General features: G+C 41.3%; 1 protein-coding gene across 14 annotated transcripts in view; it reads left to right on the top strand.

Annotated features, from left to right (window-relative positions):
- The window catches only part of CADPS (calcium dependent secretion activator), a 1,592,252-nt gene that overhangs the window by 1,350,357 nt on the left and 215,994 nt on the right, over nucleotides 1-25,901 (top strand). The gene's annotated exons all lie outside the window — the stretch shown is intronic.

The following is a 25,901-nucleotide window of genomic DNA, read 5'->3' as shown; positions in this document are numbered from 1 at the left end:
GGGGCTTGTGATGGGAACCGTTAGTAGGACTGTTTAAATTGGGGCTGGAGCTTGGGGGAAATTCTGATAGTTTTGGCAGTGGTGAGTAGGGGAGCCCCGGTGAGAACAGGTTGTCTGCTGGCTTTTCATTTTCTGGGACTCATCAAAGGTAGTTTGATCTTTTGTGGGCCCTCGCTCTGGTTATGTTTGGCTAATCCTTGGGGCTGCGTGGTGAGACAGAATGGCGCCCCCTCTCCAGAAGTCACATTCGTTATAAAAAGAGCTTACGCTAAATATAAGCTACGGTTAAACTTCGATATATTTGTGACTCCCAAGTGTCATTCCGATGCCTTTTGTTTCCTCTTTCATCAATCACTGTAACCTATTTGTAGTTCAAGAAAATACTTTTAATTTTGTTGATTTATTGTCAGTGGATCAAAGAAATTGGACTAGAAAACGTTCTGCTTTGAAGTCATTTTCTCTCTTTTTCTGTTAGCACAGCTACCGGTTCTTTACCAGATGAGTTACTCTTACATTCGGTCTGTTAGGTCCTTTATATAAAAGTGTTACTGTCTTTATGGTGTGTGTTTCGCCACTGTAGAATGATTTTAAGGCCTGCAGTTAAAAATCATAAACATTTGCTTTTCATCTGTACTCTTAATAGATTTTCGCCACGTGACCACACATGAGTGGCAATTTATTTAAAACGAAAAACCTTGAATTTTAAATATTAATCTTATAGGAGTAAACGCGTTCACTGGGCAATACCAAAACCCCACAATCTTGAGTATGGAGCTGGGATATTTTTTAGCATTATATGGCAAAGAGGTAGCACGCCAAACTTTTAAAATAATCTTATTTATTGAAACATAAGAATCATTTCCTTTCACTGTTTGGGTTTCACATGGGAGCCACATCAGAAGCAGCGCTTAATTTGTGAAAAGATGAAATATTGTCAGACAGCGTAGTTCCGACTCGAAATCATAGCTAGGGCCGCAATTCTGATCTTTCATGCCACAGCACACTCACGCGCCACGGGAGGCCTACCCGTTGCTTGCCAATTGCCATGGCAACAATGCGGAAATTGGTTTACAGGCAGAGGAAGCCATCTGGGAGTTTCCTGAGGATATTTTACAATAACTGTGCTCGGCAGCTTCCAGCTTGCAGTACAGACGCGACAGTTTCTTTGAGATTAAGGCTTGTTGCAAGAGATCACCTATCCTAAATTGAAATTGATAGTGCTCAAATGCAGAAAAGAAAAAAGAGAGCATATGCAAACATGTTTTACAAAGGGTATGCAATGAACAAGAGATTGCAAGATTTCAGTTTTAAAATTGCAGAAGAGCATAAAAGACGAATGATTTAGTGATGTTGAGCAAATAAAGCACACCCCTGATAGTGGTAATGGTCAGTGTGACCAGGCATTATTAATGAGCAGGTGTCAAAACGATGCTTTTCCAAGAGCTATGTACAGGGAGCATGTGTTACAGAACATATTTATGTATATGCCACTCACATCCGATATAAATAATGCCGAATGCAGTATGCAAGACATGTTGAAAAACAACAATTTCAATTGGTTTGTTTTTTATAATATCTTTTATGGTAAAAATGCACTCTGTGCAAACAATTACAAATGGTATTTGATCAAAAAATCCAATGGTACAATAGTTGTTGAGCTAGAGTTAAGATCAAATTTCACAACTGTTCACAAATCTTCCTAACTTTCATGAAATGAAATAAGTATACAGTGCTTTGCGTTCCTACAAAATGGATATGTAGCTAGAGCAATGCTTTATATGGGCTGGTGCAGCTTGATACTGAGTGCTTGCACCTCTTTAATTTGAGAAGGAGAGTACCTGCACAGGAGATAGGTACTTTTGTACAGGATACATGCACTTCTCTATTTCCATTTCAAGCCCTAACCTAGACAAAAGGTGATAATTATAAAGAGCATAGACTGCTTATTTATAAAAGCAATCCAAAGTACACCAAGTCAGTGCTTAGTGATAAGCAAAATTCTTAAATACAGTAGCTAATTTTCAAAGTATTTTTTGCGCTGACAGCTGCATCAGGATTCCTGAAGTATCTGTCAATCCTTGGCACATGGAGCGCCGTACAGTAAATACAGTACATCCAGGGTGTCACAAGGAGGGAGCCCTGAACAATGTTGCATTGTTGTTTTACCACAGCGATGCAAGACTTTTCATAAATTAGGCCCTACATGTATTCCTCCAGCATTATTTCACTGCTCTAAGTTCAGAACCTACTGTCAATCATCACTATCATAAGAAGCAATTTGAAGCCAGAAATTCCATTTTGAGTGCATAACCAGGAACACAGTGATTGGCCGTGAGGGTTCCTCGGCTCACTCGCCTTAAGATCACCCACGTCCTTGGAATTATCCGTTCCTCAAGTAAATCTCCCTCACGGTGCCCCGCTCGCAGGCCACGGCTACCCTGCTCATCCACATCGATTTTTGTATGTTCTCGACCTAATAATTGTAGTCTACCGATCCAGATTTGTGTCAGAACGTGCCGGATGTTCGTTTTCACGGCACGTCTGATACCTATAGAGCGACCCAAGTGTACTTGAATGTTCTAGCACAGACGGGTTGGAATTATCACTGGCTGAGTGACGACCAAGACATTCATTTTCTTTATACAGCCCTGAGGAAGTCGCGGAATTATTTTCCAAATGCGACGAAACAAGTGTTGGCTGGTTTTCTTCTGTTCATTGGCTCTAAACTAAAGAAAAATTAAAAGACAGAACATTATTCAACACATCCAGAGATATTCCTTTCATTGATGGCTACTATACTGTAGTTCTTGTACTTACTTACATACTGTTTACCTACTTTTATGTGTGCCTAGGTTATTGTTTATATTCCATTTTGAGTGTTCCAGCATGTAAAAAAACTAGAGAAGGCTTACATATCACAAATGAACAAACACGTATTTTGAAGGACTAATATCGTTGAGTCAGTCTACAGAAGTGGTCTTCAACCCTGTCCCACCTGAGCAAAATATACTTGACTAAGGCCCGTCTAGCCACCACTGAAGAATGGGCATATGAGAGTCTGGGGTTGTGTTAATAAGAGGAGGCTTATTAAAGTGTTTGCACAGTGGGGAAGGTATTGCAGCTCTGGATTATAATACTGAAGGGCATTTGTCTTTTCTTAAAGCTCTAATACTGTCTTTGTATTCCACACTTCTCAAAGCCTCACTCTCTTCTGTTAATGTTCCCACAGCCATCACAGACCATTCTGCCATCAGAAACACCCTTCTAAACACTAACTACTTCACTCCCGAAATCCACTATCCCTAAGATTTCACTGGTCACTGACTACTTATCCAACATCAGCAATTTTTCCCAATGCTTCCCACCACTCCTTCCACAGTTCACCTATCTTGTCATTGTTGACCTCTATCATTTCATGCATCCGTCAGAGTCGATCTTTGCCATCAGTGTTTACCGGTCCAGACACTCCACCAGTCCAGTCTACCACTCCCATTTTTGTACTCTTCTCCCACCAGTTTACCCATGTCTTGTCACTGTTCAACTCTCCTGCCACTGTCCACATCTCTCAGCACTTTCTATTTCTCCTGTCTCTATCTAATTTGCCTGCCATTATCCATTTCACCCACCACTGCCCACCTCTCAAACTTGCTTCCATCGTTTCTGCTGTTGTCCACTTCTCCTCCTGTCACTTCCTATATTTCTTATTACTTCCTCTCTGTCCTGCTATTATCTTTGTTCCTTCCAGGCATTTCACAAAGCATGTCCCTATGAATACCCCGGCTTTCTATCACTGTCCCCATTCTCGTTGCAGTTATGTCTCCGATCACTTCACCTTTCCCTGTTGCCGTCCCTGCTCTCATCATTGCACAAGGTAAGGCCCCTAAAAGTCTGCCGGTACTAAGGCAGAGTGAGCCGGGCATTAGACATACTCTTTTCCATTATTACTGGCACCTCAAAGACCCAAAAGGTGGATGAGACTGTGCTGCAACAGTGCCCCTTCTGATATAAAGTAGAAGCCTGGAGGATGCTTTTGAAGAGTAGAGCTTTGGTGAGCAGCTGGCAACTGACATACTGTTTATTCACTAACTGCCTTTAGTCGTACTACAATAGTACTACTACTACTACAAAAACCTATTCTAAAACATACTACATCTCCACCTTCACCTCTCCTATCTATGGTAAGATCCTCACACATGTAAGTTTATTACTTACTAGTGTATGTGAAAGGGACCTTGGGGAGTGACTGGAAAAAGTGACCTATTTACTAATAAATGGTAGGGGTTTAGGGCACAGGAAGGAGATGTTTAGGAATGGGTAGGAAAGGGTTCAGGGAGGGATGTGCACCCACCCACAAAAGAGTAAGCACATTGCAAATTATGGGATGTATGATGTTGCAACGCATGCTTTTACCACGCATGCTGTTACAATGCAGTTTTTACAACGCAAACCTTTACAACGCATAGCGCTTCTGTGGTGCTGGATAGTGAATAGTTTAATTTACTATTCCAACTCCAGTCCCCGTGGACACTAGGGAAGGTGTTGGATAGTAAATTAAATCTATTCCCTATCCTAGAGCGCCCCCCAGCGCAATGCGTTGTAATGGTTTTCGTTGTAAAACCTGCGTTGTAAAAGCACTGCGTTGTAAAAGTTTTTTTGTAAAGGATGTTTCCCCAAATTATGAACTGTACTTCAAAAGCTACTACAAACAAAAAGGGACTCAAAACAGTAGTAAATTACTCCTGCTGAGAGCTGGGTAGAGTCCAGCACCACACATGGCCAATTGCTGGTACTATACACCCTCCCATGGCAGTATATATTTAAAAATAAATCTTAGTATGAAATAACAGTAATTTAAATAAAATGATATTCATTAGTTATAAAAAAACTTTTTTAAATGTTCTCTATAGTTCACCTCAGGCAGACTCCAGAGTCAGGGCAGAAGTCTCCACATGGTAAAGTACAGGGAAAAGTGGAAAAACATTATTAAACTTGCAAAACATCAGGATATATTAAGGTAAAATTATTTTATGTATATATTTATATATGTTGTAGATCTAGAGCAATACTACATCACTATTTATTTTGAATAATTTTAATATTATAAATTAAATTCAAAGACCAATTTTGAGATTTGAAGTAATAAATAAATATCACCCAATTTTTTTAAGCATTATTAATAATTTAAAGTACTTCAATTATATTTTTAATACACAATTTGTTTAATCACTTTTGAAATTCATAAAATGTTATTAAAATATGTTATAATTAAATAGCACGTACTAATTTTTGATATTTTTTAGCATTAAACTGTATGTATTTATATATTTTAACTATTTTAAATAATAGTAAATACTTCCATTATTTTGTGTGAGCGGATGTTGCAGTATCAGTGATTGGCCATGCGCGATGCTGGATTTACTGCTGCTTCTTTTTTGGCAGTAGTTACATACAATTGTAAATGTGGCTCCACCCCCTTATTCAGGGGTTGGAGGCATGTATGTCAAACATTTTCAGTAACTTTACACTCAGATTTTGTGAATAACTGAAAGTAGTAAAGTTATTCAAAAGTGTATGAGTAAATTACTTATTTAAATTACTCACAAGGGTAAGTTACTTTGATAACATCCCAGATTAGCTCTGTTGTATTTGATTCACCATTATCTACAGAATAACTCTGATACTAAGCAAGTACTCAAATAGTGCAGACATTTGCACAATAGACATGTTTCTAGTGCTGGGAATAATATTTACTTTCTTCAGGAACATAAGCTTCTGTCTTCTGTACAGGTGATAATTTTCCAAGCCCCCTACTATTAAGTCATTATTTTTCCAATTTGGGCATATTTGAGCCAAATTCCCTTATTATGCCCTGGGGAAAGGTATTACTTCTGTTACTTACCAGACAAACCAGGCTCACACAGCTGTGTCTTTTTGCACGAATATTATTTCTGAAATTGGCATCTATAGAAGTAATGCTAAAATGTCATTCACACCTTCTAGTCTGGAGACTTTCACAGACCATGATGCATAGTAAGGGAATCGAGGGGCATATTACCAAGCACTAGCGAAAATTATCGCTAAGCTTGGTTAGCGGCCATAATTATATCGCCGCGCTCCGACGATTTTTACCGCTGAGATACCTTGATATTTTCAAGGTATATCTCAAAAGCGGTAAAAATCGTGCGAAATGCATGAATATCGCTGAAAAATTAGCGATATTCATGCATTATCGTGACAATGCTCTTAGCCATGTTATCCACCTTCCATTGGATAACATGGCTAAGAACTGCTCTGGGCAGGCGTTAGCTTTTGGAGATAATCGCACTTAGCGCGATTATTTCCAATAGTAGGTAATAGGAGATAGCGATGTTAGCAACTGTTTCCAGTCGCTAACATATTGGCACGCCCATTTTGCATGTCATTAGCGATAATTATCGCTGACATGCAAAGTGGGCCCCAAGATGATCGCTATCTCCTAATAGCTGTCGCTAACTGATGTTAGCGACAGCTAGGTAATAGGGCAATAAAATTTTCACGCTTTAGCGGGAAAAATTCCCGCTAAAGCGGTGATAAGGCCCTTGGTAATATGCCCCCGTGTTCTCACTTAATTCCCAGAATTCTGGCAATGTTGGGGAAAAGTTCGGTTTATCCTGTGGAGTTCAGGTTTTCTCTGCATCAATTGTTCTCAGTATTCATTAAAGTGCCATTACCATAGTGATTTGAATGTTTGATCTAGAAAAGAAAAAAACTCTTTCTGAATTCCTCAATCTATTGCTCCAGAGCATTAGGAAATGGCACAATTTCAATAGGAGACATGCTGTGATTTTCACAATTACTCTACCAAATAGGTGTCTCTGTATTCATTTACTGCTGACAACATTTGTTGAATAATGCCTGACAGGAACATGCCAGTGAGTCTTCTGCCCATCTGATTGTTGTGTACATCATACAATATTACTTTTTTCAAGACACTGCACTCCCCTTATGAATGACTGACAACTCCACTAAGTCAAAGAAATGATGACAACATACACTATGCCATAATTGGGTTACTGGGGTGGGTAGAGCAGCAACAATGGTTACATCACATGAAACCTTCTGCTATTCAGGTCCTAATTTATAACACTTTCTATAGTGGCTGACTTAGATAATGCCGTCTTCATCTTCCCAGGTGTTGCTGTCCTAACTGTCTCAAATAACCCCAGTTTTGTTGTAGTCCTCTGCTTTTGCCTATTTATTATTTTTGCCTTTACTATTGCTAAACAGTAGTAAAGGGCATGTGCTTCTCCACTAACACTCGTGTTGTACTTTGAAAATCCTTGTTTTTCCTCTTTAACTACCTATAAATTAATTGTTAATTGTGCCTAAAATTAACCAAGGAAATGGAATGTTCATTGCCATATATGGGCTGCATTATGTATTTACGCCACCCACAAATATGACAAACCTATGTGAATTTAATAACCACCACTGTATTGTGTCTGGGCTACAGTTTAATTGCCCTGCAGTAACACATGGCATGGGACAATGCCTTTGCCATTAAGGAAAAACCTATATTTATATATACATAAATTACCTCTAAAATGTGCTTTGCAAGACAACTGGGCAGGGTGCTATTATATAACATAAAGGCTTACTTTCTATTGGGATTAGAGTGCCCTCACACTGAAATAAAACCCAAAAGATATTTCACAGTATACGTTTTTCTATACATTTTCCTGAAAGGACCTAGAAGGGACTAAGATCTTTATTTCACATCTGCACCACTGTAAAGATAACATCTAATTTTTGCTGCTTGTGCCAAAACTAGCCTAAAACCAGTTTTGTCCCTCGACCTCTCTGGAGTTGTCTCTGGGGAGGACCAAGTGGGTGTTAACTGCTGACTACTTACCAGCAATTAGCTATCAGTGACTGGACAGAAACAGCCATTAGAAGAAATGGCAGCTTTAATGCTATTTCTCTTGACTTGAAGATGACAGGGAAATCTTCTGCTTTTCATTCCCAGGACCCTCACAGAAAGCCAGGCTTAAGTAAGTGGAGGGGACAGAACCAGATCAGAATCTCTACGGTGGCTCATCTTAATAGAAAAGTGATCAAGGAGCTGAAGACATACCTGCCTGGTAGCAGCCAGGTTCTACCATCCCAAAACATGGCTTCCTCAGTAGTTTCACAGTAAGGCAAAGAGGTAAATGTGAGACTACAAGAAACTAGTTAGGGTTGTGAGGCACAATTTAATTTCTCCAATTACTGGCTAGCGCACAGGAAACATCTAGCACTCAACCAACACTGCCTCTGAACAAATTAAGAGTAGGATATGGAGAGATAGTTGCATCAAATCAGTTATTTATTTTTCATTCATTAGTGTACCATCATATTACCAAGATCGCCCCGTAAGTCTCATTTTACCTGTGGGCAAAGTCAATTTTCTAGAGTGTTGTTTATAGGTAGCCCAGAGAGAATACACCTTGCAAGCATATGAGGTGCATGGGTTCAGTGCCTTGCAAGATGTTTAAACTGCTATATCATAGTTCACTCTCATACCATAAGAGATGGCAATTGAGTAATTTGGCTACTGGTATTTGCAATTTTCTTTTAGCCAAATATGTTCCATGTCAACATTGGTAAAGGTTGTATACAGGTTGTATTCATAATATATTTTTTGAAATTCAAAGTTAGTGGAATATTCTGAAGTAAGATGGCATTGAGTCTTAGCATTGGCTTGACAGTTGTGTTGATTGGCAGAATTCCATAAAATTTCATGATCTTATGCTTTTTGTAAATAATGAATGCAGCACTGCAATTTAAGCTACTGCAATATCTAGACTTTCTTGGTTAGCTTTATTGGCATGCCCCCAATCAAAAATAGGGCACATGGACATTGCCTGTTGTGCTATTCAACTGGTAACCATAAACCACTATCAGTATGTTGGATGAGTGTTTGTAATATGTGTTTTGTTTATATGATAGCAGACTGATGACAAAAGGCCTTAGAAACAGAACTCCATAGAAAAAACTCCCAAAAACATTCTGGGACCTGCATTATCATAATGAAAGCCGTACAACCTGTTTGGCAATAAAGACCATCTGAAACAAGTTGACTTATGTACATGGAAGACATTATTCTACCCATATATGTTCCACTTTAGTTGCTAATATGCTAAGAGAGCCCTTATAATAAATTGAACCACTCAGTGTATCACCCATAGGCATCTTTACATTTCCTGGTTCTGGTCCCTATATTGAGTTGTCAAAAGGACTGAGGGCGCCCCCCATAAGAGGGGTTGAGCTGGCCAAGTGTCATCATACCGGGCAAGGGCTTGATTGTGAAGCATGCTACATAGAAACAAGTGTATGAGAGTCCACTAAAAAAACAGGAGTCCTCTCATCCCATGAGTGGTAATTAGGAATTCCAAGAGATTACCTCTCACTGTAATATGGTTTAAATCTCTGGGGAGATGAGGTAACTCTCCTTCCTTACTCCTTCTCTTTAGTTTCTGAAACAATCTTAACATCTCAACAGTGTTTAGTTATCAATTTCCTTACAATCAAGTAGGCAATTCTCAGTAGACATAGACCCCTCTGTGAATGTCGGTAAATTGGGAAACTGGTGTCTACTTTTGCTGGACCAAGTCCTGCTAGAGAAATGTTCTAAAATTTGAAAGAGGTCTTTGTGTTTTCTTTCAACATACAGCAGGGATTCTCGTCACCAACAACTAGTTGGAGTTCTGTTTTTTATTTTTAATACCAGACGTCTGTTTGGAAGTTACACTGAGCTGATCAGGTGTTCTTGTATGTTAAGACTAGCATGCTATTAGTGGTGTGCCTATGGAACTATCTCAACTCATTCCAACAGTTTTCACTACCCCATTCCCAACACTGTGATTTATGTATTACTTGGGAGGCATGCATGCACCACCTAGCGCTTCTTCTGGGCCTATGATGGAAGTGGTCTCCAGTCATGCAGGGAAAGGCTGATGTAGTAACTTGTCAGCTTGTTTTTACCCTGCTCACACTTATTACCAAATGGTCATGAACACAATGTTCCTCCCGAGGTGTGGATGTGGGCATTTGATGTTTGTTGATTTATTCTGGTTCTTTGTTGTGCGGGGCTTTGTATGCGTGGGTCAACATTGTGAACAAGCATCTCTTCGGGATCGGGAGCCTGTGTAGGTTCTTGAGGTGGGGTGTGGTGTGGGTTTGTCTGGGGAGGTTGAGGAGGAATCTGGCTGCTGATTTTTGTATTGCCGGTAGTCTCTTCAGTAGGTGTGCTGTGATTTCTACATAGAGTGTGTTGCCATAGTACATTCTGCTGGTGATGAGGTCATGCATGGCAGTCCTTCTGGTGTGGACTGGGAGCCACCTGAAGGTCTTACGGAGCATGCGTTGGGTGTGAAAGCAGGTGAAAGAGACTGCATTTACCTGTTGTTTCATAGACAGCTTTCTTTCCAAGATGATGCCAAGGTTGAGGGTGTGGTCTGTCAAGGTGGGGGATGAGGCGAGTTCAGAAGGCCACGATTTGTCATTCCATGGAGAAGTGTTGTTCCCAAAGAGGAGGCCTTTTGTTTTGTCCGTGTTGAGCTAGATACAGTTGTCCTTCATCCTGTACGTGACGTTCACCATACATCTGTGGAAGTTGGCTCAGGTGGTGAGTGGGTCTTCAGGCAGTGAGAGGATGAGCTGGATGTCGTCTGACGGCGTTGGCCAGGGGGGTCATGTATATGTTGAAGAGGGTGGGGCTGAGGAATGATCCCTTGGGGACACAACAGATGATTGTCTTGGGTTCCGAGGAGACAGATGTTCTGGGTTCTTCCAGTGAGAATCCATTTGAGGGTATCTTCCTGGATTCCGATGCGGTGGAGTCTGTTGATCAAGATGTGATGGAAGACAGTGTTGAAGGCGGCTGAGAGGTCTAGAAGGATGAGGGCGTCCATTTTGTTGTGGTCCGGGAGGGCTCTGATGCAATCGGTGGCTATGATCAGGGCTGTCTCAGTGCTGTGGTTGGCCTAGGATCCGTATTGGGAGGACTCCAGGAAGTTATTGAGTTATAGGTGTTCAGTGAGTTGCTGGTTGATTGCCTTCTTGAGAACCTTTGCTGGAAAGGGGAGCAGGGAGATGGGCCTGCAGTTCTTCAGTTCTGCTGGGTTGACAGATTGTTTTCTCAGAAAGGGTCCTCTCTGTAGCATGTTTTCAGCCCTCAAGGAAGGAGGCCATGGTGATGGAGATGTTCAAGACATTCTTTAGCTCCTCACCTAACATCTCACTCCTGAGGTTGAAGACATGGTGAGGACAGGGGTCCATGGGTGCTCCAGAGTGCACAGAGTTCATGATGGAGATTGTGGATTGAGTTGTGAAAGGCTCCAAATGGGTGAGCAGCTGTTTGTGGTGTGCGTTTGTGGGTGTGAGTAGGCTGATGCTATCGGTGGTGTTGGCTTGAGGTTTGAAGGTTTCGTAGATAGCTGAGATCTTATCAGGAAAGAAGTCTGCCAGGATGTCGCACAGTACTTGGGAGAGGGCGATGTGGTTACCGTTGGCTGCATAGTTGGAGATATCTTTCACAATAGTGAAGAGCTCCTTGCTGTGGTTTGTGCTGGCTTCTATGCGGTCTGCTAGGGCATTCATCTTTGTTTCTTTCAGGAGGTGTTGGTACTGGTTGAGTCCTGTCTTGAATATGGTATGGTTTCTTGTCTCTTTGTTGGTGCACCACTTCCTTTCTACTTGCCGGCAGTTGTATTTGGTGGATTTTTGATCTGTGGTGACCTAGTTCGCTTTTCTGGCAGTAACTTTGGATTTAGCTGGCGTGGTTGGTGGCAATTGTGGTGGGGCATTCTGTGATCCACTAGGAGAATTTCTTTGCAGCCTGTTCTGGATTGGGTGTTGTGTCTGAGAGGTGGGAGTTCAGGGCATTGTTCCACTGGCCTTCTGATATCTTCTTCAGGTTCCTGTGCATGGAAGTGAGGGGGCCTGGTGCTAGTGTTGATAGGTCCTGAGATGGCGAAGTGGATACTGTAGTAGTCAGTCCAGGTGAGCTGTGAGATGTGGATGTACTTGACTCTGTCGCTGGATGTGAAAATGGAGTTGAGTGTGTGTCCTGTGATGTGGGAAGGGTCGGTGACAAGTTGCTTAATGCCGATGTTGCTCACGCTTTCCAAGAGGTTGCTTGTGTTGGTGTTGCTGGAATCATTGAGGTGGAATTTAAGATCCCCTATGAAGATGTAGTGGTCAGAGTTGATGTTGATCAGGGCAATGAGGTCAGGGATGGCATTGCAAAAGCTGTGGTGTGGTGTGGTCTAGGTGGTCTGTAGGCGAGGTTGCCTCTGATGGTGCTTTTCACATCTGTGTGAATGTAGAAGCTGGGATGCTCCATTATAGGGGTTGATTTTTCTGTGGAGGTCGTGCAGTGGATGGTATCACTTTATACCAAGCAAAACGTGCAAGAGTCTCTCTTAGGTAAAGTCCAAAATACTGATTTCGCAAGAAAGGACTCTTTATGCTATCTTAACTCCACTCTTTGTAAACCAATCCATCCTATTGCACTAAAATACATTTCTTTAAACAGGCAGGGCCATAGAGGGTGAGCCAGAGAGTTTGGGAGGACACCTGCCAGTTCAATAGCCTTGGTAGTATGGGTGATTTATGTCTTCCTCTGAAACTGAAATTGTCCTTGAAAACATCTCTCCTTATCACCTCTCCATTTTATCAGAGTCATTTGAAATGGAAGCAGAGATAAATTGTAAATCATGGCCATTTGCATTTGGTAGTTTATCTTCCTCTCTCAGATCTTATTATTAATGGATTATTTCACCTAAGCTGGAAGTGATACCATGTTTGAATTCTCATCACTTAAATCAAAAAATGATCACTTAAGCCTGTTTATGGATTTTATCTTCTTATGCCCAGTAATCTTTGGGCAGCTATGTTGATATCAACAACCACTATCAAACTATACATAATAATGTATGTGCAGATTGAATTTGTCATTATGAGAGATCAGTTATAGCTTGAAAGTCACCCTGCTTCATGGACCGATAGCTGATATCAGATACGTGTGAATGTGTAGACAAGCAATCCCAATCCAACCGTTTGCGTCAACCTGCAAGTCAGAGACAAAGTCAGGCAAGCTCCACGGAGGCAGCAGTTGCACGGAGAGGGAATACCACAATCTGTTATTGTAGCTCCTGGGGCCAATGAGTCTTGGTGAGCATCTTTCTGTCCCAAAAATAAGTAACATTTCCCAAAAACAAGTAAACATGGGTGATCCTGATGCATATGGAGCTCCTCTTATGAAGGGTGAGCATGTAGAGCCTTGCTTGTGAAAATGAGATGATCACTAGGAAAAAACCCAAATCATTGAGCATCGAAATAATCATAAAATTGGCGAAACTGACAACGAATGTTGTAGCACGTTACCGATAGCGACAACTCAGAGACTATGATGTGAAATGGATGGTCATAGAGAAGGTTCAATATGACGAGACCTCATACGAATAGGTTGTTTAGGATTAATACACATTGCCAGGCACGTGATTTACCACAAGCTTGCATGTACATCCACAAACCACTCTATGACACCTACTTAGTATTGTGTTTTTAATCCTTTAAAGTCCTGCGGAAATTAACAATAAGAAAAACTAAACAGGTACAGCAGCTCCTTCCCCTATTATAATGTAGGAAATTACTCATAAACAGGCCCCCATACTTTGAGACTACGAGGGGAATACAGATCCTAAGCAAATGCTAGTAAGATATCGAAATACAATGTAATATCTATAGAGTAAAGATCTCCGAACATATATCCATTCTGCAGTGCTGTGGTTATTACGTGGTATCCCAACATCCTCCAGCTTTTAGAAAAATTAAATACTCAATTTTGAGTTTATATCAATGTATCCAGTAATAACAGCTCTTTGGACAATTGTTCGACATCAATCCGCGCCTTGAAATGTGGCAATGGTGTCGTAATACACACAAGGAAAATAATACACATTTAAAAATGGTTGTTCAAATCAAAATGTTTGAAACTAGGAAGTGCTTCGCTTATATTTTCCAAATAACCCACAGATGATACATTGTGCGTTTAATGGATTAGCGTGTTAGTGAAAGAACAGGCATTACATCATGGAAAATGTTAGTCATCTCTGCAGAATTATGTGTTTTAGTACACAGTACATTAAAGGGGATGTTGGTGCATCAGAAGTCGCCTAAAATTATACTTGTTCCCTGTAACGTGCACAGTTTATTATGTTAGCTCTTTTCTAAAATAATATATCTATTTTTTTCCACTGAAAAAAACAAAGATTAAAGTGATATACTTAGGAATTGTAACAATATCTAACTTTACATTAGATAAAACGTTAAATATTCACTGAAAAAGCAAAGTTTAAAGAGATGTTATCGTTAGGAAAAAATGTCACATAAAACATACCATTTGAAACTAACAAAACCAAAACAATTCAGCAGTTATAGTTATCTCAAGTAACTATACCTCATACAGTAAAGTCACTATAACTCACGCCCCTGCCATGCACAGTATTATCAACAATGATGGAATTTTAGATGTGATTAGGGATGTTATAAATGTAGTCAATGCATATGTCATGACTGATTTAATATGCAAGTGTAAAAACAGTGCATGGCAAGGGCGCAATTTGCAGGTGCTTTAGGGTATGAGTTTTAGTTACTTGGATTGGTATCACTGGAGAATTTCAGTGGTTTTGTTAGTTTTAAATTATAGGTTGTATGTGATATTTTCACCTAACGTAATGCACAGTAATGACGTAGGGTCTTGCCTGGTGTTGTCTGGTGTTCTGCCCCATCCAAGCTTGCTGCCCATGCCCCCCTCATCCTTGCCCTCTTATGTCCAACTCCATACCCCTGCCATTTGTCCATCCCTTTGTGGCTGTTGATCTGCTACTGTCGTTCCCGCCTGCTCTGCATAGTTTTCTTGCTGGCCCTATTCTCCTCCTCCCTGCCTTCTTTTGTTCAGGTCCCTGCACCTGTCCCCCCCAACTCCTCTCTCGCATGGTCAGATGCACTGCCATTGCCCTTCAGTTAGCTTGAAGTCCCTGCCCAGTCCTCCTGCCCTTTGATATCTGTGTGCATGCACCTGCTCCCTCCCTTTTGCCCACCATGTTCCATGGACATGCCCCTGAACTTCCTATCTACTTTGAGTGTTCTGATGAACTGCCACTGCCCCTCCCAGCTGCCAGGCATGGCCATCTGTTCCTGCCCCGTCCACCCTCCTTCCATTCTCTGAGTTCCATGACCATATCCCCCTACTTCTTGCCCTCCATGGTCCAAATTGCTGCCACTCCCTTCTGCACTCCATTTTCTGTTGGGCTGCAACTGCACCTCCCTCTCCACTGCATGGTCTGTTATGAAGCCCCTGCTCACTTCCCCTGCCCTATCTTGTCCGTGTTCAGCCCCAACCTCTTTCTTCTTCCCTCCATGGTCCTTTATGAATGGCCCTGCCCTCTCCGTAACCCTCCTGCTTGCCCTGCATGGTCATTTATTCTGCTACTGCCCCTCCCACCTGCCTTGTGTGGTCAGCTTGCTGCCCCTGACACACTCCCACCTTTGCTCAGTTGTCTCTGTGTATGCCATTATAGTCTCTCTGTTGCCCTCCGTTGCAGGGAACTGCATAGTCAGCTTGCTGCACTTGCCCTTCCCCCTTGCCCCCTGCCCTCCATTTTCAATTGGCAGGCCCCTATCCCCTCCCTCCTGCTTTCCGTGGTCTGTGTGTGTCCCTGCTCCTCACTTCTGCCCTTCATGGTCTGTTGTGCTGTAACTGTCCCTCTTGTCTGTCTGGTATGGTCACTTGCTGCACTTGCCTCTTTCCCCTTTGCTCTATATTGTCCATATGCATGGCCTTGTCCCCTCCCTATTGCTTTCTATGATCTGTTGAGCTGCACTGTCCTCCTGCTTACCCACTGTGGTGCAATGTGCTGCTGCAACCCCTGGCACCTGCCCTGTTAGGTCAGTTTGATGCTCCTACCCACCTCATTACTGAATGTTATTTTCTGAGTCCATGTCCCTACCCCATTTCTCCTGCCCTCTGTGGTTCAATGCACCATACATGTCAACATTTTGAACTTGGTAAGAGGGAGATTTTCCCCAAAAAATCTGGGGAATTGATTTTTCCCATTGACTTATTTTGAAAAAGATATTTTAGGCGGGGGACGGCTAAAACAAAGCTCTTTTGGGCTTAGGAACATCGGGAGTCTCCTGCCTCAATCTGATTTGTTGGCCTCTCCTTCTGCCCTCAATTGGCTGTTGTATTGGCACAACCTTTCATGCCTGTCTTGTATGGCTGGTTTGTTGCCCCTGCCAACCTTTCTCCTGCCCTCCATGGTCTGTTGGGCTGCCACTGCCACTTCTGCCTGCCTAGCATTTTCAACTTGCTGGCTCTGCCCCCTTCTCCCTGCCAACAATTGTCTGAGTTAGTGCCCCTGTCTGCTGCCTCCCCATAGTGTTCTAATGGGCAACTAGATTACTAACACTCTATATTTATTAGCCAAGTGTGGCACACCTGAAGTCATCTTGATGTAATTAAAACTGTAACACCCATGTCCTATTATCTATCAGTTCTGTCCTATTATCTATAAGTTTTTGTCAGATATATGGAATATCATAACCCGAATCTTTAAGATCCCAAAAACTTTACCTTTCCTGTTTTTTAATCTTTAAATCTTCTTTTCTTAAGTCTACAATATCTCCTATGGATTGTAAACTTTTGGACTTCCTTATTTCTACTACACACAAATCTGTCACTTCTAATTGGAAAGATGCTACATTACTTTCAATTAATGCTTGGTGGTAATGGAATATTTTTCTTAGGCGTGGGCAATTATCATTTCCAAATACTCCTAATGAATCATCTGCTTCCAGGTCTAACATGAGGTCTAGCGTAGATTAATATATTACTGCTTGTGCCTCAATTTAGCGCATGCATTTTAGTCTTCATAATGTCAATATATGTTCACTGTAGCCCCCTTTCTGTTTTATTTATTATTCATCTCTTTTATGCAATCGTTATCGATATAGTATTATATTTGGCTGTAAATTAATGCTTTATATTCCTTGTATTTGTAATACGTTTCAACATTTACGGTTCGGTGTTATTTTCTGTATTGCCTTTATTATATGGGAAAAATAAATTTAATAAAAAAATGTGAACACAAAAATAAAACTGTAATACCCGAAGCATTTTGTTTAGAAATTATAAAATGAGGGGGCCTTTTTCCCATAGAAATTATGGTTAGTGCTCTAAAAAACTAAAATGAGGACACATTTTCTGAATTCTCAAATAGCTACAAAACGTTTTTAAATTATTTGCTGAATTTATGTTTTTTATCCAGTTGATTATTTGTTTCACTTAGCGGAGATGATGTGCCATTACAGCCACAGCTGCCTAATGTGCAACTGGGGAACAAGTTTTGAGTTTCAGTGTTGACTCAAAATCCTGTGATTCTAGGCAGATCACTTAATCTTCCAATTTCTCAAATGAAAATGAATGTGTCCTGATGTAATGTAACTGATGCTCTTGTAAAGCACTCCAATACCTTTGAGTCAAGTCCACACTATATAAAACTGCAAAAAAGAAATTACTTGTTTTGCACTCTTCTGTAATTAGGCTATACTTGGGCTACATTTTGGTGATATTCTTGCTAAGCACCCTAATTTCCTCATTTACCGCAGTGCCATTAGTAGAAAATGCTTTCAGTTTTCCACTTCAATTCCGTCAAGATTGCATTCAGATGTGCCACACTTTTGGCTTATGTTGTTAATGTTAGCTCTCTAGTTGCTCATTAGAACACTGTGTTAAAGCTGTTGATCACTAGAGAGTTAACTGTCAGCCTGCTGCTGGTGTTGAAATTGCATGTTTCAGTCTGCATGGCACAATTTGTTGATGAAATAGATGAGGAAGATTTAGTGTCCTACCTAGCCCTGGTACTCGCCAATGACTGCACCACACACAGAGCTTAGTTAGCACATCTTTCTCCTTCTGCGTGTAACAGCAAACTCAACATTCTAAACCCACATTCACTTCACTACACTCTAATGCCTACATCACAGTTCTATGTGGTCGATCAGGAGCCACAAGGTCCCATGATAGCAAACTCACACAACACTACAAATGGTATTTGAGAACTCATTTAAAATGTGTCTTAATTTTATTTCTACAGCACTAATATACTTTCTATGAGAAAATGAACCCCCTCATTGTGTTCCTTGTTAAATTAAATGTTTGACGTTTAACCAGTTTGACTGTTAGCGCTCTAGTTGTTCTTTAGAGCACTTTGTGAGGTTGAGGTAGAACACAGGGGAATCAACTGACAAGCTGCTCCTGATGGAAGTACATGTTTTACTGAGAATATCAGATTGTATTCTCATATTCCTGAGAAAGATAGTGTTAATTTACAAAAAATATGCTCTCATTTTAGCTTCTGAAGCACCTTATATATTTTTTATCCCTGATTTCTCAGCTGATCTAATTTACTCCAAATAACAAAGGAGCACAATTTGTGTACAAAGATCTAGCTTTCTGTCAAATTTGGTGTAAATCTGTTCATCAGTTTTTGCTGTAGCTCTGTCTAAAGAAGTCTATGGAAAATGCATGGGGGTTTTGTGTTGGTAGACCTCTATTGTTTTCACCCCAGCTTAATAGATCACCTGGAAACTTTCCATGCACAAACTATTCAAACAGTATATATGTATGTGTGTGTGTGTGTGTAGGTGTGTGTGTGTGTGTGTGTGTGTGTGGGTGTGTGTGCGTGTGCGTGTGTGTGTGTGTGTGTATATATATTAGGAAGTTATAGTTAGGACCATGTTTCTATTCAAAAAGCCTTTTTTCTTTTGCACTGATTGAGAAATCTTTGTGACATTTTCAAAACTAATGGCCCACTCACTTCAGCTGCTGTATTGTATGTTTGGGGGTGATTTGTCAAGTGGGGGTCCCAAAGGCATTTTCACCATGTTAATTTCCATAGGAAATTGTTGACGCAGCTACAGCTTGAAATGCTGAACGGAATTACACCAAATTTGGCTAAAAAAGTAGCTCTTGGTCGAGAGTGAACTCTTTTTGTTAAATGGTGAACATCCGTTCAGTAGCTCCTGAGAAATATAAACATTTCTCAGATATACAAATATGGCCTTGGAGGATCCGTGCACTCTCCCTATTTCACGCCTGCAATCTGAACGGCTGCCAACACTTCCGACTAGGAAGTGTTGGCAGCCATCTTGAGACTCGGTTCAACTGAGTCACAAGAAAAAAGGTCAAAACACTTTAACCCCTTCGACGCTCATGACGAGCTCAGCTCGTCATGAGGTACACCTCTCGTACGCTCATGACGAGCTGAGCTCGTCATAAACAATGGGAATCAACAAATCTCAGCACAGGAGGGGAATACCATCAGCATTGATGGTGTTAAAAAATAAGAAAAGAGGGCAGGGTAGAAACACACTGACCCCCTAGGCCTGCTCAGGGGGTAACACAAGGACCCCCAGGGCAAAAGAAAGCATTTTTTTAAATGAAGTGCGGCCTTCCGCACTTTGTTTTCTTTAAGCCCCCGGGTAAAATAGTAGCGGGAAAGCCCTGGGGACTCCCACCTCTCAACAACCCAGCTGTGTTGGGCTTACTGGAGGTAACAGGAGGGCTAGTTGACCCCCAGGGACCCTCAAGAGGCAAGGGGACTTGATCTCATTACTAAGAGTGCACCTGGATGTGCGTTTGCAGAGTGGTGGAGAAAGGGGTGTCAACTGTGACCACCTCTTAGCAATTCCACTGTGTGGGGCTTACTGGTAACTGGTAGGCTAGTTGGCCCCTAAGGACCCCTAGCAGGGAAGGGGACTTCATCCCCAACCAAGAGCGCACCAGGAAGCCCGTTTGCAGAGTGGTGGACAAAGGGGGAATGGTCTGGTATCAGAACCAAGCAATGACATGTACCCTATCTGTAATTTTATCACCTGCTGTAATGTTGAGACTTTGTTTTGTTTTACTCAACAAAAAGAAAATTATTTTTACAAAAGAATGTGCCTTCTCAAACCTCCCCCACCATGCCCTTTGGGTTCAGTCTGTGATCACCCTGCACCATATACATTTGTATTCATTTTAAGGGCAAGAGAATCTTGCTTTGTGGGACTTACTGGAGGTAGTAGGAGGGGTACTTTGCCTTGGGGGCAAACTACCCCTCCTGTTACTGCCAGAGAATCCCACACAGTGGGATTGCTAAGAAGTCTTCAGAGGCCACGCCCCCCCTTGTCCACCACTCTGAAAATGCTCCTCCTGGCGCACTACTAGTTGGGGCATGAAGTCGACTTTGCACCAGAGGGACTTTGGGGGCCAAGAAGCCCTCCTGGTAGGTCCTGTAAGTCCTACGCAACGGAATTTCTGATTGCTGGTCGAATGCCCAGACCCCTTTCTCCACCACTCTGCAAACGTGACTGTTAGTTAAAAAACCTTTGAAATTCACTGAAAAAACAAACAGGTTTCATGGGTGTTACAGTTAGAAATTAGCATTTAAAACAACTTAGAAATTCACCCAAAAAACTACAGGTTTCAGGGACGTTATAGTAGAAATGAGCATTGAATCGATAAATCAGTGAGTGGGTGTGTAAGTACTGGTATCGCTCTATGAATGGGTTTGTGAATGGTTGTGTGAGAGTGCCAGTGGGTGTATAAAAGATTCTATAGGGGTGTGAGTGGGTGCGTCCGAGATGCTGTGGATGATGTCATAACTGATATCATCAGTGATGTCATTGGAGATGTCATCAGTGATGTCATCAGTAATGTCACTGACCAGATCATGAGTGATGTAATATGTGAGGTTATAAGTAGTGCATTACGAGGGTGCGAGGTATATAGCGGCTCATTTTCTCTGGTTTTGTATGAGTGAAATGTCAGCCTAACTATAATGTCCCTATAACCTTTGGTTTTTTTCAGTGAATTTCTAAGGTTTTTTAAATGCTAATTTCTAACTATAACGTCCCTGAAACCTGTGTTCTATCAGGGAATATATATATATCGAGAGAGAGAAGTGTGTAATGTGTAACAACGTAGGCCTGTTTCAGCCCCCTCACCCCCTCTTTCAAGTTGCAAATGTAAGTCAAAGTCCGTCTTAAAACTGCTGCCAGATTTCCCTGCAGTTTTTAGGTGTCTTTGCAGACAGCCGCCTTTGATGCACGAATAGACATTTGTGATGGCAGTTAATTTGTTTTCTATCCCTCCTCAGAGGAGATTGTGTATTAATTATTCTGAGAAGCCAGACTGATTGCTCCGTTGCTTTGAGGTCACCCCAACCTCGCTAGATTGATTTGCACAGTATTTTCAAGCCTTTTAAATTGCAGGTTTTCTTCATGATGTAGAGAGATTTGGAGAGTGCAGATTCCCATATGTTTTGAAAGGAAAATGACAAAAATAATATATAACTCAATTATCTTTTATTTCTTTGGCTAGAACACTAATTGTAATTGATTTCTTCTACTTGCTCTTTATTTTGATGATACTTTAAAATACTTCTTACTTGTTGTATGCAACAAAAATAGGAACAATATGGAAACAGCTTGTTTGTGGAATGTATGGTTCTCATTTCAAATAGCGTGAGGCTCCTATTAAATAATAAAATGAACATTGCGTCATTGTGTGCAACATGTCTGGAAACTACCATAGCATTCAGAAAAAATAATTGATGATGGATACACCTTCCTGCAGATTTCTTAGTTATGAACTATCCTTCCAGTGGTCAAAATGGTCAGAAAAAGCTTTTTCTCAGCAATATCACTTAGTGCAAATAGGTGACACTGTACAGCTTTAGCCATGACTCCACATCTGAAAGTGACAACAGCATTAGGTGCTAATTAGCATGCTGGTATCAGTTCCTGTTATTCTGCAACTGATCAGTGTGGATCTGTAGCTTTTCTCATTGTCTCTCCAACAAAATTCCTCAGCATTTAAAGACCAACAAGGCTTAATGTCTCCTCTGAATTGTCAGGTTTCATGCCTTGTGACAGACTGTGAAAGAAGATGCCCCTTTTACATTCCCATGACGGTTCACCAATGTGCCTCTGAACAGAGCACGATGGTGCAGGCTGTGATTCTTCTGCTTGTATGCAACTGGCTGCCAGGTTGTAGGACAACAGGGTGCCTTTGTGTTAGACCTGGCCCTTTTGACAGGTTTATCTCCAAACGTTTTGGCTTTAGCCTCCTATTTTTGTGACTCTGTTTTTGTTGGCTATAGGATTCTGGGAACTTTGCCACTCCTGTTCATTGCTAAAGTGCATATGCTCTCTGTATAAATTGTGACAATGAATGGTTACCCATGATTGGCATATTTGATTTACTGGTAAGCCCCTAGTAAAGTGCACTGTGTGTGTCAGGGCCTGCAGATAAAATGATACTAGTTGGCTTGCGGCACTGGTTGTGCCACCCACATGAATAGCCCTATAAATGTGTCTCAAATCTACCACTGTAGTGTCTGCACGCGCAGTTGTGAATTGCAATGTTTCCCTGACAAGTGCACCCACTTGCCAGTCCCAAACCGTCCCTTTCCTTACATATAAGGCGCCCCCACAGTAGGCCCAAGGTACCCCCATGGGCAGGGGCAGTGTATGTGAAAGGTAGGACATGTACTGGTGTTTGACATGTCCTAATAGTGAAATACAGTGTTTTTCGTTTTTCAATATTGAAAGGCTGTCTGTCCCAAAGGCGTATCATTGGGGCTGTGCTGTAACATTTTACCTATGTAGCTTTCAAAGAGGACCAGGTTGAAAAATTTAATTTAGGCTCTCTAAACTCAGAATATATCGACACAACATTTGAAAAAGGTGGTTTTTAAATTCTTTGTTCGAAAATGCCACTTTTAGAAAGTGAAGAAAGGAGGGGGTTGGCTCAATTGATATGTGGCTAGATAGGGCCTGGTTAAAGTTACACAACGAAACTTAGCCACCACATTCAATGCTGTTGTCTATTTAAACAGACAAAGGGCCCAACCTTGATTCATTAGTCCTGGTTATCTCATGTGAGCCCAACTACTAAATGTTTGTTTCATGCCCTGGTGTTTTTATGACGGGAGCAACCTATAAGTGGTTGCTTTATTGCCCCCATGGAATGTTATGCATAAATGTTTTCAGGATAATTTTCATGACATGTGCCTTAGTGCACTGCGATGTTTATGGCCATTGCCTTATTGCAAGGTGATTTATGATCCATGTATTTTTATGACTAGTGTCCAGTGGCACAGTGATTTATGTGATTGTGGTCCAATGTGTTTTGTGTATAATACAAAGGATATTTTTTATATAACCATGTCTGGAGTCTCTTTTTGTGATGTGCCTTGTATGTCACTGGTGTTTGTGTGTGTTGCACAAACGCTTTACAAGTTGACTCTGGGATAACCCTGACTGCTCTTCCAAGCTACCAATGGGGCGAGCAGGGGTTATCTTGTGTGGTGAGTCCGGCCTGACTTAGGTGTATACCCTAGCCAACCAGAAACTCAATTTCTAACACTCTGGCTAATGTCTGCAGGGAAACACGTGTAGTGTTGTGTGAGTTTGCAATGACAGAACCCTTGTGGCTCCTGATGGGCACTGTAGAACTGTGATGTAAGAGTTAGAGCTTAGTGAAGTGAATGTAGGCTTAGAGTGTTGAGTTCAAATTTACACATAGGAGAATAAAGGCATGTTATATTAAGCTCTGTGTGGCATGACTGGGTAGGGCGCTACAACTAGAGGTCAGATAGGGGATAGGTAACCCGAATCTCGAAAGTGCTATCCTAGTTTGCCGTGGTCCAGCAAACTACTTTTGCGTGCCACGTGTTCCTCCGTGGAAGTGCGGAATTGACGTTTTGTGTATGTCCAGTCAAAGCCCAGGCCCAGCACCAGTCTGTCTGAAGCATTTGAGGATAATGAAAGCTACACTGAGAATTCTATACATCGTCGGCTAACAACTTGCTGGGAAGGCTGCATAGTCAGGGAACCGCACTACTATGCAACCTAAAGCTATACACCATACGGACTGATGACGCTAAAGGTGGATAGAACCAGGTTTTTAAAGAGCAGCAAACAGTAATAGCCAACCGCAAGATAATGCTGCAAATGGAAGTGTTGCATGGCAGAGATCAACCAGCTGTCAAGCAGTACAAAAACACTCTCACAAGCAAAGCAATTCAAATACAAGAAAAGGTCATCTCTTTACCAGAAGTGAGTAAAGACAGTCATCATCCCACGGAGCTGGTTGGACTGTCTCCAGCGGAAGCACCAGGGATTGTGTTTGCAGAGCTATCCATTAGCTGCTGAATGGGGCTCAAACAACTCCAGAGGTCCCCGAAGATCAGTATGCAGAGAGCAGCGATCAGAATTGTAAACGTTTGCTTTTCCAATTTAGACCAAGATGGAGGTCATGTTTCCTGTAATTATCAAAGATGACCCAGAGACCAGCACGTCACAAGTCCTCAGAGATGGTTTACATAAAAAATATCACCAAGCTGCATTGGAAAGAACATTACTCTCTACATATGTAAGTTCAACCAATGGTTACAGTCCAGCCACCTTCCTAAAGCAACCACCACTACTATTTAATACCGCCAAAAGGCTGAATGTTGGACTGCTTGGACATAGACATTTGATGATTCCATTGATGCGCAAGAAGAAACAGATTTCAAGAAGATTATCAAAAACCTTAAGAAGCTAGCTGATGAAGGTGTAAAAGAAGTCATAAAAAAATGCTGCAAGTTGACAAAATTACATACCATCAAATAAAAAAAGCCTTGAATCTCTTATTTAATCCAATGTTGAATGTAGATTAAAAAGGCACATTAAAAGTCAAGAGCAACAGAAAGATAGTGAAACCATTGACAAATTTGTTGTGAGCTTGGATACGCAGATTAAACACTGTAAATTCAATTAGTTCAATGATGAGGAAGCAATGCTCCTCCGAGTTATTGATGGAAGCCTGTCAGATACATTCAGACAACGACTGCTGAGAGAAATTCTAGCCTGGAGTGAGTTCTCATGGCTGCCAGAGCTGAAGAGCATTCTGATAAACCAACTGCTAACATGGAGGCTAGAGGTGCCCAAAATCAATCAGTCATGAATGTAAAAAGTAAGCCAAAGCACAAGGCAGAGGGACACAGATTGATGTCTACATGGAAGAAGAAGTTATGCTTCAGATGTGGATTTTTTTTGTTTCCACATGAAAGTAAATGACCCACCATTGGACATATTTACAATGGCTGTGGGAAGGAGAACCATTTTGTAATGGTTTGCAAGGCAAAGTAAAAAATATGTGTGTCATGGCGCAGTGACAAAATGGCCACCCGAATGCAATCAGAAGTGATACTCAACACATGCCCAGGAGGCAAAGCAACTACACCAATTAATGCAAATCGACACCAAACGAAGTAGCTTGACATCTAAATCATCTTCAAACAGTTGTTCAGTATCTAGACCAAGTGAAAGTAAAGGTGATTGTTTTCAATGTCGATGTTTACCTCAGAAAAATGTGCGCATTTTGTACTAGCCACTTGGGAAGAAAAATACAGGTCAAGGAGAAAATGATATGAAAAAGCACCAAAGTCATTCAAATATTGTCCGAAGATTGCATTAAAGGTAAACAGTTGCTCAGTACCTTTAACTATCAACAGTGGTGTGTCAACAAACATAATGCCGGAGTAAAAAAACAATAAACTATCTTCATTGCCACGACTTAACCCATCGTAAACTAAAGAGCATACCTGGGCTGCATCAACTGTATTAAAAAATCAAGGTTCCTTTGAAGCAACAATGAAACACAAGGAGACAAAAGTACAAGCACCCATTCATTCACTTCAAGGGACTTTATCAAGTGCTTCAGGACAGTTGCTGATATTGGACTGATATCAGTAAACTATAACATGAATGCTCATCATGAA

This window comes from Lissotriton helveticus, chromosome 9 (genome assembly GCF_964261635.1).
Source record: "Lissotriton helveticus chromosome 9, aLisHel1.1, whole genome shotgun sequence".
NCBI lineage: Eukaryota > Metazoa > Chordata > Amphibia > Caudata > Salamandridae > Lissotriton > Lissotriton helveticus.
Note: the sequence above shows the minus strand (reverse complement) of the source record. Positions and strands in the feature narration are given on the sequence as shown.